This window comes from Abramis brama (genome assembly GCF_963993115.1).
Source record: "Abramis brama genome assembly, chromosome: 20".
NCBI lineage: Eukaryota > Metazoa > Chordata > Actinopteri > Cypriniformes > Leuciscidae > Abramis > Abramis brama.
This window is the reverse complement of record NC_139982.1, coordinates 2,586,257-2,600,153: the sequence shown is the minus strand read 5'-3', so window position 1 is coordinate 2,600,153 and position 13,897 is coordinate 2,586,257. Positions and strand designations below refer to the sequence as shown.

At 40.5% G+C, this 13,897-nt stretch overlaps 1 long non-coding RNA gene across 1 annotated transcript; it reads left to right on the top strand.

Moving 5' to 3' along the window:
- The first annotated feature begins 10,919 nt into the window (after positions 1-10,919).
- LOC311071140 lies at positions 10,920-13,371 on the top strand. The gene is made up of 4 exons (XR_014603767.1): positions 10,920-11,127; positions 12,648-12,761; positions 12,936-13,093; positions 13,182-13,371. It is a non-coding gene; the product is annotated as an uncharacterized lncRNA (long non-coding RNA).
- Positions 13,372-13,897: the final 526 nt, after the last annotated feature.

The following is a 13,897-nucleotide window of genomic DNA, read 5'->3' as shown; positions in this document are numbered from 1 at the left end:
TATAGGAGATTAAAAAGTTTAGAATATAAAAATATCATAAAAAAGATCAAGATCAAGAATCAGCCGTTCTGACACTAATTGTTACATAATCATTACATTTATAGGCGATGGTGTAAATATACTGTATATGAAAATGTTATTAAAAATATAATACATGATCACAACTCAAGAATCAGCCGTTGTGACAGTAATTGTGTAAGAATGTAAAAGTTTGTGTGTCTCAAATGGAAAGCATCACGTCCAGACAGCAGAAGTGACTGAATGCAGTCTGTTCAGTTTGATTGACAGGATCATATATTACACCTAAAACATGATGATCATATTGAAACACTGACTCATTCTCTTCATAAACACAAGAGTGATGTTGATTGTAATGATATAGTGTTATTAGTGTTTGGATCAGAGGTTTGACAGTTGATGCTGGAAGGCCAAGAGAGCATTACAATAGTCCAGTCTGGAGAGAACAAGAGTTGTGTAGCTCTGATAGGAAGGGCCTGATCCTCCTAATGTTGTATAAGGCAGATCTGCAGGACCGGGCCGTTCTAGAAATGTGCTCTGTGAAGTTTAACTGATCGTCAATCACAACTAATACTTAGTATACTAATACTATACAGTCTACTAATACTCTAATGAGATTTAGTGGACATTGTTGTATAGTCACGTAAATCAAGAGATCATATTCAGGTAACTCACATGTCTCTTTGCTAGCATTGCATGTACAAAAACAACTTTCTCTCCCTCTTACATGCATACCAGTTCCCCACATAATACAACAACTCAACAACTCAAGACTAAAGCCGGGCGCACACTGTGAGATTTATAATAGTCCTTTACGATTGTTGCTACGAACATGATCCTCGCTGTAAGCCATGTCACACTGTAAGATCTCAGTCGTCATTAATGTCAGACTGTACAACAGTCAAGGCCCGTTAAAAGCACACGCAAGAAAACTTGTCTAGTCACCGTAGGTTTTCCACAGTCTGCTCGGGAACCGATGCTCTCGGGCCAGATATAGTTATTTCAGTGAGTAAACGACTCGACGGCAGGAAGGAATAAACCAAACAATTTTTAAACGTTTTTTTTCAATAATAAAAGGTAGAGTGTCGATTCAAGTAAAAATCCACATATCACAGTAAATTATAAATATAATTTATTTCTGTGATGCAAAGCCGGATATAAACAGCCATAACTCCAGTCTTCAGTGTCACATGATTTTTCAGAAATCATTCTAATATGATTTATTATCAATGTTAGTGTAACGATCACGAGCTGGAGTGCCCTCGAGAGCCACCAGAGGGCGCTCCACAATAGACTATGATCACTTCCTCACAAACTACATTTCCCATAACTCACTGCCCGGACTCATCAGCACTCATCATCTCTTACACCTGCAGCTCATTCACATACACCCATATAAACCTCTGTCACTCTTCAGTTCACTGCGAAGTATTGCATTGCCCTGGCTTTCAATTCCGAGCGTTTATTCCTGTGTTTGCTGTTCTCATTTACTGACCTTGGACTGTGTATCTCGACTCCTGATTGCCTGCCTGCCTTTACCCGGATTGTTAATTGGACTTTGCCTTTTGACTCCTGCCTGTGACCCCGATCTGCTCTGTGTTCTTTCCGTTGTTCTGTCTGCTGTTGTTTAACCCTGCCTGTCTGACCACTCTAATAAAAGCTGCAAATGGATCCCTCCTCGTCCGCTGCATCATTACAGTTAGAAACATTTTATTTTTTTTACCTGTGATACTTTTTTCAGGATTCATTGATGAATAAGCTGTAAGCAATCACATCATTACCAAATTACACAAGCTGATTGGCCTCTGCTGATCCTGTAGCCAATGAGATTGCTTGATAATTGAACTGTGTTTTATCATTCCACACTAAACAATGTTTGATAGTCAGTAGCTTTTTATTTTACAGTCCTGTTCCCCATGTTCTTACTATGCACTTATTATAGTAATTGAAATAACTGGGTAATAACTAGGTACTAACCCTGAACCCATGTAGTTACCTTATATTACCCAGTACTTTTCTTAGTACATTGTAAGTACATGTAAGTGCACATACTGTAAAATAAAGTGCAACCGCATAGTCTGCTGTTATCAATTTAAAAATGACCAAAATCATGTTGCTCTAGTGATGGGAGAAACAAAGCTTTTCGAAACCATTGAACCGATTGATTTGCAAATTGATTCACTCACTGTATTGAAGCTCTTTATAAGCTGGAGACCAGTGCTGGTCAAAACAGCGGAAACTCAGCATAAAAACACCTTTACACACCAAATGCAAATGTTTTATTGAAGGTGTAATGTAAATGTAATTACCAAATGTCATTAAATATGAAATATTTTTATATTATGTGTTAGTTTATTAAATTGTAGGGCTTGTTTTGTTTGTTTAATGGAGAGCTTGGTTAATCAGACCAATCAGACACTTTTAACTACAACTCATTTTGGGGGTGCAGGTGATGCTGATGATTAGTGATTGAGAGAGTGAGTGCAGGTGTGCGCCACGGAGGATTCTGGGGAATGTAGTGCACACACACAGGTGAAGGCAGATGAAGGCAGAAGAACGTGACCGTGACATAACTCCCCCCTCCCGCAAGGCGCGTCCCGCGTCGCAAACGGCAGAGTACGGGAGGGGGGGTGGGCATCCTGGAGTCCGAGACTGGAGGATGAACAGGAAGACGGACTCCAGGATGGCTCAGGTGACCTAGGTGAAGCTGGCAGAGGAGGTGACCACGGCGGTGCAGACCCTTCGGGTGGCCACGGAGGAGAGGACCCTTTGGGCGGCTATGGCGGTGAGGACCCTTCGGGTGGCCATGGCGGAGACGACTTATAGCCCCCCCCCCCCAAAAAAAATTTCCTTGGGGAAATATCAGGCTTTGACACTGGGCTGGATGAGGCAGGGGGCGAAAGCGGCTCTGGGCTGGACAGGACCAGTGGCGAAGAGGACTCTGAGCTGGACAAGATCAGCGGTGAAGAGGGCTCAGAGCTGGACAGGGCCAGCGGCGAAGAGGACTCTGAGCTGGACAGGACCAGTGACGAAGGCGGCTCTGAGCTGGGCAGGACCAGCGGCGAAGAGGGCTCTGAGCTGGGCAGGACCAGCGATGATGAGGGCTCTGAGCTGGGCAGGACCAGCGGCGAATAGGGCTCTGAGCTGGACAGGACCAGCGGCGATAAAGGCTCTGTGCTGGACAGGACCAGCGGCAAAGAAGGCTCTGTGCTGGACAGGACCAGCGGCGAAGAAGGCTCTGTGCTGGACGGGACCAGCGGTGAAGAAGGCTCTGTGCTGGACGGGACAGGCGACTGGCTCTGGCTCTGGCGGGCAGGCAGGAAGAGCGGGATCAGACTTTGGGACAATGGCCCTCCTGGCTGCACATGCTGATTTCAGTGGGGAATCGGCCACGCAGGAAACCAGTCCTGGACGGCCATATACCGATCCGGTGGCTGGTTTGATGGTTGGCGTGGTGGAGATGGTGGTTGAGTGGAGATGTCCTCAGCCTCACCTACGGTGAAGTTTGAGCCACTCAACCACAGCACATGATCCAGGTACTGGACAAACGTGCCTGGGATTGTCACCGCTGGAGCTTGCTGGTACAGACTATCATCCAATCCGCCCCAAAACACAATTTTTAGGATTTCGTCTGTCCAGCTTACCCCATTTGAAACTTTCAAGAATCCAGCGACATAATCTTCGATTGGGAGACCGTCCTGAAAACAATAGACCAAACGATCGGCTGGGGTTGATAGGAAGCTGCCAACTTCCATGTATTTTCTTGGTCTGGTCTTCTGTCAGGGTTTCACAGATGAAACAGACAAGATGGTAAGTTCAATGCTTTAATTGCAGAATGAATCGGAGTTGGAAACAAAAGGTGAGTAATCACAACACAGAGAATCAGAATAGGCTTAGCTGAAAAGTAACAGTCTTTCTCTCTTTCTTTCTTGCAGATGATGATGACTGAAGATCGATGAAGACGGTTGGCAGACTGATGGAAGGCGATTGCATCTCAGGGGAGTAAACAGGTAAGTGTTCCGAGAGTCTGTGTGTCATGAATTGACGTATTGACAAGACCAGACGAGGAGTGAAGGGAGAGTACTGAATATAAAGGGTGAGACTGATGAGGGGGTGCAGGTGATGCTGATGATTAGTGATTGAGAGAGTGAGTGCAGGTGTGCGCCACGGAGGATTCTGGGGAATGTAGTGCACACACACAGGTGAAGGCAGATGAAGGCAGAAGAACGTGACCGTGACACATAAACAGAAGAAAAAGAAAATGTGGACTAAACTGCTTGGTTCATATGGATTAATTTTAAGATGAACTTATTGAAGCATCAAAGTGGTAGTTGCGTAGCTGTCAGTGGAGGGACAGAAAGCTCTCAGATTTCATCAAAAAGATCTTCATTTGTGTTTCAAAGACGAAAGAAGTCTTGCGGGTAAATTACAGAATACAATTTTCTGAGTGAAACTAACCCTTTAATAAAAGAACGTGGCCTAGACCTCATCAGAACAATCGAATCTCAATGCGTCTTGGGTGCGTTTACACCTGTACTTTGAGTTGTTCACTTGTGCGTCACCCAAGATGAATGTTAATGCCAGGTGTGAACGGCACTACTCTGTGACTACACAATCATCTGAACAGAATGGTTCCTGAGAGAGATATGGTTGTCATTATACTATATAACTGTCTGATGATGTTTTCTTTTGTTTGTTTTGATTTTTTGGTTAGAAGACCTCAGCTAAGTTCCTGAAAAGGCTTCTTTCCAAGACCTTCCCTGATTGACTCAGAATCTGCAGTGAAAGATGATGAAACTGATGATTCAGGTTAGACTATAGTTCAGAATAAGATTATCTATAGGCGTTCATGCATTTTTTGCTGAAGCTGTGAAATGTATTTGTAACATGTGTCATAAATTCTGTTATTTAGAATGGGGCAGCGATCTTGCATCAATTCATCTCCTCCTTGATTTGATTCCACCATCACCACAAGGCTGCAAGGGACCTGGAAAGATGTCCTCAAATCAAGCTGAACAACACCTTGTCGTCTTCAAAAAGGTACATTTGGACCTATTGTCTGCCTAAAAATATTGCCATTTGGGTTGATTGTATTGTGGAAAACTAATATAAAGACGGCCAATTGGAGAGCTGACTTTGAGTGTTATTTTTGTCTTTGGCAGGGACCAGCATACAAGAACACCTTGATTGCATTGAAGAGACCACACAGCGTACCTGCTCGCTGCCGGTGATGCTGATATGGCAGTAAACTCAAAGACTTCTACTACTACCTGCTCGCTGCCGGTGATAAACTCAAAGACTACTACTATACCTGCTCGCTGACGGGACAAAGAGGAACTGCATTCATGGATGTTACACAACTGTCAACAAGTAGTTTTCTGCAATATTGTTCAAATCTACCTGTCATATTTGTTCATGTCTAGGCAAATTTGAAGATTTTTTACATTTTATTGACTTTTTTCCTTCTGTGCAACACCTCGTGAATGTGATAATTTGACCTTTACACGTCTGGCATATGTTTTAAAGGAGCCATTTTGCCCATTTGTTAATAAACTTTGGATTTATACATCTGTCTGAATGCTCTTGATATATAATAGTGTAATTGTTTTTTGCAGTGAACAGAATACTTTATTAATAACACTTATAGTGGAATGCAGTGGAATTAAATCAACACCAGGGGTGTTAACCCCATAGTGTAAAATTTAACAATTGTAAGTGTAACACTTTGTGTTAAACAACACCTGAGTGTATTTTTTCTACACTGAAAGGTGCTATATTAACACTTTAAATTCAACACTACAAACGGTGTACTTTTTACACTTGATAGATTGGGACCGTATATGATCCAGAGTAGTGTTAAAATAAACACTTTAAGTGTTAATTTGACACTGCGTTTTTTACTGTGTACTTAATAAGTACTGTGTACTTTACTGTTCCACATAATAAATAAAGTCTGTGAAAGGTTTGATATTGTGTAGTTTGTGATCCTCCATCAGCAGCTGCAGTTTCTCTCAGCTGTATCAGTGCAGTCACTGTGACGTCTGACTGACAGAGGTTTTTGTACGACTCTTTATCACTGTGTGTACACAAATTTACCACTGATCTTGTGTTCACTCTGACAGTAATAATCTCCTGTATCTTCAGTCTGGACTCCGCTGATGGTCAGAGTAAAATCACTGCCAGATTTACTGCCACTAAATCTAGATGGAGTTCCTGACTGCAGGTTCTTGGTCCAATATATGAGGAGTTTAGGAGCTTCTCCAGGTTTCTGTGAGTACCAGGCTAAACAATTACCATTAAACACTCCACTGCTGGTTTTACAGTTTATTCTGACTTCTTCTCCTGGTTGAACTGCTGGTATTGATGGACTCTGAGTTACAGTGATCTGTCCTCTACACTCTGAAAGAAAACACAAACAAAAATGAAAATTATGTATATTTCACATTTTAAGAAAACTAATAATTATTGTAAAAACTGTATTACACAAACCTTGAATAAACAGTGCAATGGTCCAGATGAAGATGTTGATTGTGTTCATTGCTGTAGTTTAGTCTTGTGTGATGATGAAGAGTGTGTTCTGTTCTGCTCTCAGTCATGAAGTGTTAAACTCACAGCACTATAAACACTCTCAGAGCACTGAAGCATGTGCTGACAATGCAAAGTGACTCTCGCTATTTAAATCATTATCCTGAAGACTGTAGATCAGTCACAAACACATTATCAAACAACTTCCTCATGTTGAGAAATGCCAAGCTATTATACACACATTTCTGAAGAGTCTATTGACAGAATCTTACATAGTATTGATTCAATCATTATTAATATTTATTACATGGCTTGGTTGAATTCTAATGTAGAATACGGTCTGTTATTTCTTGATAACAGACCGCTGTGAAGTATAACACACCGTTGCCATGAAAAACAGAGCATTGCTATGGACGCAGGATTCTAACTGTACATTCACACTGCCGCCGGCGAGAGCAGCAAAATTCGCTCTCGCCGCCCTGCCAACAACGCCGGAGAAAGATTTGGGGACACTCTGATGCTCTGACGTAGATCGAAGGCCTGATCTTTTTAAACCAATGTTTACAGGATTGCGCTCTCTGAAATCCTCTCAGGCGGAGGACTTCTACATTCTGATTGGTTCCCGCCGAACCGCGTCATAGCTTATTACCATAAAGTTGTCCTGACTTCAACTCTTTTCGCCGCTCTCAACGTCCAAGACGCACTGCGCCGCCCTGGCCAGAGCTCACCTATTTTCTTTAGCAGAAGCAATACAATCGTATTTAAATCAATAAACTCCTTTTTAAATCAATATTTTGTGTCAAATTATTGATTTATTTGGTAGGTAGCCATGTAATAAGCGGGATAATGTAGAGCGAGGCGGTTCGGTTGTTATAGCGAATACAACCCCTTCAAGCTGATATAAGCTCCGCTTCACGTCGGGGTCCTGATCAGCCTGTCGGGGTTGTATTCGCTATAACAACCGAACCGCCTCGCTCTACATTATCCCTTACTTAAATTGCACTTATTTAACATCTGACGAGGAAACTATTGATTTGAAGACATTAATATTAAATATTGATATATTAATTTATTAAGTTGCTGTAAAAGTTTAATTTTCATATAGCTACCAGTCATGCTTCATTAAGCACACACACTTCTCAAGATTTCTTAAACATCGTTTTCTTGACAGCATTGCTTTAACTATGTACAAACATCTGATAAACGTTTGTTTAAAAAAAGTGCAGATTCACTCGTAACCAAATGCAACATAAACGTTTCCTAAATGTGTGTTTAATATTTGACGGGGGACATTTGACAGACGTACAGGATGACAGATGAAACTCTTAAAAATACATCTTCCAGATGTAAACACATCAGATAGCCGTGTGTGTGTTGAATGTGTGCTATAATGTCATCCATTTGGCCTAAGCTTTTGTCAACACTTTACATTACACACATAAATGCTTATTTTACTAACTTACATAAAGATTTACAAACTGAAGATCATTTTTAGATTTTATTTGTCTATGATTTAGTAGCCTTTTGATCACATAAATGACAGATCTAACATTAAATCTTGTTTGGATGTAACAGAGACCGATGAACACACACAGCCTTAAATGCAGCAATCAAAGGTTTTGAGTCAGTATACTTTAGAAAATAATTATTAAAAAAACATATATTTGTTATCATTTTAAGCAGAGTTATTACAGCAGTTTTTGATTCTTGATTTCTGATCACTTGTTGCAGAACTTTTGTGGTGAAGAGCCTAAAAAACAAACAAACAAAAACTTAAATATAAATATAAAGTATAATGATTTTGTAACGACTAATGCAACAGATAATGACTATGTACACTCACCTAAAGGATTATTAGGAACACATGTTCAATTTCTCATTAATGCAATTATCTAATCAACCAATCACATGGCAGTTGCTTCAATGCATTTAGGGGTGTGGTCCTGGTCAAGACAATCTCCTGGCGGATGGGCTACAACAGCCAGGGTTGGGTATTGGTTGGGTTTTATCCGATACCAGTACCTACTCTGTATTTTTCAAACGGTTCCGGTACTTAAACGGTTCTTGAAACGGTACTTAAGAAAACTAAACCGCACACACTTTATCAAAAAAATAATACCTCTGTCTCTGTGTCTGTGTCTGTGTGTATGTGTGATTTTCTGAAAAAGATTTTCTGATTTCTGATTAAATGAAAAATTGTGCCCTTTAAAAGGCTTCTGATGTAGCTGAAAACACTTGAGTTAAGATCAAAATGTTGTCTTCTCATATTATGACTTTTAAAAAACAGAGAAATATCTGACACTGAGGAAAAATATTTAACACACACAGTATAGCCTCATATAAATATACTTGATATTGATTTACTTCATACTTGATATGCAAGATTTGCAGTTGGAATTAAAATACTAGACTTACCCGAAGAGGAACACTGGCAGCTGAACTTGAACTTTAGTCAAGCGTGTCAGTTTTGGGTTCTTATCCGCATTCGTAGTTTTTTTTCTTCTTTTTTTTCAAAACCGATTATGCTCATCAGTGGTTGTATATCAAGCAGGGACACTTTGTGTCCATTATATTTAGTGATTTCACCAGAACGAATAGAAATGAGGCGAATGTAGCGCAGTCATTTAGTTCAGACTGACTGACAACTTTTCTCTCTCTCTCTCTCCTTCTCTTTCTTTATCCTCTGTTCTCTCTCAGGTGGGGTGTGGATGTGTCTGCTGTGTGTCAGTACCAGATCGGAGAGGTGTAAAATGTGTTCGACGGGCCGTATAAAGAGTACAGGGAGTTGTCTCAGCGATGGGACCACAAAAATGAACTGTTTTTGTCACGGATTGGCCAGGTTCTTCCACCACAATCACCCAGCGATCACAGTCACCTGAGTTTTAATTAGACACACCTGCACCCCATCAACCACTCTGCTTCATAAGCACACACCACGCACCTCTCATTGTCCGGGCTCGTTTATCCGAAGCGGACTCATAGTGTTTTTCTCTGCGAGCTTCACTAACTAAACTTACCTGTGTTTACTTACCAGTTCTCTACGCCGATTCCAGTCTGTCCCAGTCTGTCCAGATCTCATCTCGAGTGGTGTGCGAGCCGTAAGCCTTCTGCCCTGTCAAGTGGTGCGTGAGTGTGTGCCGTCAGCCTGTCTTCCACTTCATACGAAGTCTGAATCCACTCTGGAAGTTTCATCCCGCCGTTCCTGCAAAAGAAACATCTATTATTCATTCACATATTGCACTCAAGAATTCTCCACCTCTGAACTCTGTTACTCACCTAAATACTGCACGTTGATTCATCTTGATACTCTGCTGTTGAAAATAAACACTACATCACTACTTACCTTGTTGTCAGAAATGTTTCTTGAGCAGGAAATCCTCATATTAGAATGATTTCTGAAGGACCATGTGACACTGAAGACAATGATGCTGAAAATTTAGCTTGTATAATAAATATGACTGTTTTTACTGTATTCTTGATCAAATAAATGCACCCATGGTGAGCATAAGAGACATCTTTCAAAAACATGAAAAATCTTACCGACCGCAAACTTTTTAATTGTAGTGTACATTAAAATATAATTACATACCTGAATTTAAATTAAGGTTGTAAAGAGGTAGCAGATTTAAAATGAATTGAAACTGAAAGAAAGAAAATTATATTGCTGTAATTTTTGAATTTTGAATTTATATATCTCATCACATTTATTATGAGCCGGGGTAGAAGAATACTTCATTTCCCATATTTCTTTGAATTACAGCTCATTCTTTTTCCTGTTATTCCAATTCAAGTTCCTGTGGGGGGTGTGGCTAGTTTGATTCAAAGTCCAGAGCTGTGTCCGAAATCTCAGACTCTTGAGTAGGTTAGGTACTTATTTTGAATAAGTAATATAATAAGTAATTACTTCTATATTGTATGACTGTGTGTAGTATGAATGTAATCTGGACGTAGAACATTCGCCATGCTGTCATTATCATGACCTACCAGAGTCAGTTGCGCCACTTCACTGCCGTTCACAAATCCTCTCCCGTGGCCTTATGGGATAGTAAAGTGTCCAGTGTTTGCACACTTTAGGATTTTGATAGAAGTAGGTCAATTGATGAATTCAGACATACTTGTTTTGTCACATACTGTTTTTTGCCTACTATAGCCGGGAAGTACGCGATTTCGTATTTAACCCAACTCATGAACTGCCAGTTTGAAGTTTTGTAAATGTCAAAGCGTTAAACAAACTGAGAATACTATACTGATTGTATTTTAAATTTGTATGATGTTGTTTAAAAAAATACACATTTTATGACATGTGCTATAAAGGCATTATTAAGTAAAAATGCCTAATCGAGTAAAAAGACTTTCGTTTCTTTCTACAGTGCATCACAAACTTTGACAGGGAAAACGGCTACAACAGTTCTCTTCAGCTGCCTGACGCTACGCTAAACTTTGCTAAGAAGCATCCGCTAATGGAGCTCAGGGCGGAAGCTCGCCCCCTGCTGCTAACTAAAGGGATCAACTTCACCCGAATAGCTGTGGACAGAGTGAGCTCACTGGACCAGAGATCCTACAACATGCTCTTCATAGGCACAGGTGTGTTATAGAGGGTCAAACGCATACATGGATCATTGTACGGAACGTTACACAGCTAATAAGAGCTTTTTTTGACAGTCTCCTGCATTCTCCTTCTTGTTCCTTTGTCCTTTTGTGTGTAAATATAAATAGAGCAGCCAAAGAAACCATTTGATTAGCCATAATGTTGTATCTAAGTGGAAATGTCATCTCTGCCAATTAATCCCTGTCATGCAGGAAGGTCAGTCCTTGAAACATAAATTGAAAAGATGTATTTGGCCTTGGCACTCTCATATAAACACACTCACAAGGCTCAAGGCTCAACCATCATTGGTGTCTAATGAGTTCAGTATTTCACAAATCCCTCACAAAAGACAAATACATCTAGAGAAACCTAGTTAGTGGACGTTAAATATTTTCAGAAAGGTGACATCCTGTGGTGACATTCAGTTTAAGCATAAGCATAACATTAAGCATCATATTAATTAAAAGACTACATAAATCTTATTATAAAATATAATTTTAAACTAAAATATATGCTTTAAAATAAAATGTTTTTGTCAAAAAAAAAAAAATACTAGTAAAATTACTTGTGAAGGCAAAAAGGGGTTTATGACATATTAATTTAGAGACTACATGAGTATTATTTAAAAAAAATAAAAAATAATACAATATATATTCCTAAGTGTATTTTTATACTTTTAAAAAAGTATTTGTCATACCACAGGACTATTTAAAATATCTAGTGCACAAAAAAGGTTTTTATGGCATAATATTCATTGAAAAACGACATGAATATTACTATAAAAAAAATAGTTTTATAATAAAACATACATATTTATATATATATATATATATATATATATATATATAATTAGTGAAAGCGTAAATGATTTTATGACATATTATTTGAAAAACTACATGAATATTATTACGCAATATACTTTGTAATAAAATGTAAGCTTTAAATATATTTGTATCTTTCTAAAAATGCATTTGTCATACCACTGGACATGATTTTAATTGTGAAACTACATGAATATTATTATAAAATATATTTTACAAGAAAATAAAAGTGTGTGTGTGTGTGTGGCAGAGAGAATCTTGGATTACGGATTAAGAGTGAACACAGATACTCTGACATGAGCGAAATTGCCAGGGTGGATCTGTAAAGCACCTGTAGCTCTTCAACTCTCCTCCGTTATCCCTTTTCTGCACGTTCCCGTTTTCTACCAGACTGAGTGAGAGGTCAGTGGCACATTATCTGTGACAAGCACTGTGTGAGAGGACGGGGATAAAGTACACACTCGGAGTTATGATAGGTCACGGCACCAGCCGGGGTGTATTCAATTTTCCTCCCGGTAATCTGCGTAATCTTGTTCCTAAAATCCGGTATGCCACGTGTTGATGATACATTAATGGACTATTTGTCTCTCCTCTCTCTCCTTTCCCTCGCTCTGTCCCCATCACATTATTTCTCCCCCTCTGAATATAATCTATCGCCACCATCTTTCCTCCCGGCCTCTTTGTTTGTCGTTCAGCGGATGGATGGCTCCAGCGTGTCGTGATTTTGGGTTCAGAGGCCCATGTGATAGAAGAGATCCAGCTTTGATCGGCAGCAACCGTTGGACAGCCTCACCATCTCGTACAGCAAAGTAATTTCTGATCTGTTTTCTTGCTGAGACAATCTCTTTGATGTCAGCCTGACTAGCATTAATGGGTTTTGTTCAAAAAGAGTAGGAAAAAAGAATGCACAGATCACTGTAAATAATTTATTTGCTATTGTTTTCCTTCATTTAATTCCAAATCCTCCCATTCTTTCTCTACAGAAGTATTTGTACATCGGCTCACGCTCTGAGGTTCTTCAGCTGCCCTTGGCAAACTGCAGCCGGTACCATTCACAGCCAGACTGCCTGCTGTCCAGAGACCCGTACTGTGCCTGGGACAGCGAGGGACGCGCTTGTGTCCGCATCGACCTCCACCGCGGGTAAATTCATCAATCTTTTGGTTCTTATATTTACATTTTACGTTTATATTTACATTTATTTACAATATTTGTCCCTCCCCCCCCACAGCTCCACATCTACACTCTCGCAAGACCTCATGCTGGAGAGGTTCAACCGAGGAGAAGCCAAGTTTGATAAGCCTTTCTCCATCCCCAGCCCTGGTACATCAGATTTACGCTGCCCCCTACAGGCCCCCCTGCAGTGAGCGGTTTCCATTAGGGGACACGAACACTATTAAAGGAATAGATCACCCAAAAATGAAAACGTCTCGGGTTACTGGATGTAACCCTGGTTCCCCGAGAGAGGGGAACGAGACGCTGCGTCTAATATAAACGCTACGGGGAAATGCCTTCGGCATGCGTTATCTGAAGTCACTATACAACTATTCCAATCTGGATTGGTGTGCGTCATCGTGCGTCATGACGTTGCATGTGACGGTGACCCGGACGCTATATAAGGGTCACAGGAACAAGGAAATGACAGCTTCGAAAAAGGTTCAAAGCAGCTGTTCTCAGGGCGCCCCGAAGGTGGGGAGAGGGGACGCAGCGTCTCGTTCCCCTCTCTCGGGGAACCAGGGTTACATCCAGTAACCCGAGACGTTCCCCTTCGTTACGGGGAACTCCCGCTGCGTCTAATATAAACGCTACGGGGAACGAGTACCAGCTAGCCCCCACCGAGAACAGGCGCCCCTGGTGTGAAACATCTGGCACACTCAAGAGCACTAAAGCAAGGGAGAGTGAAAGATCCAACTGTTCTAAGAATTTTATTCTTTCTTGTTTGGTGTA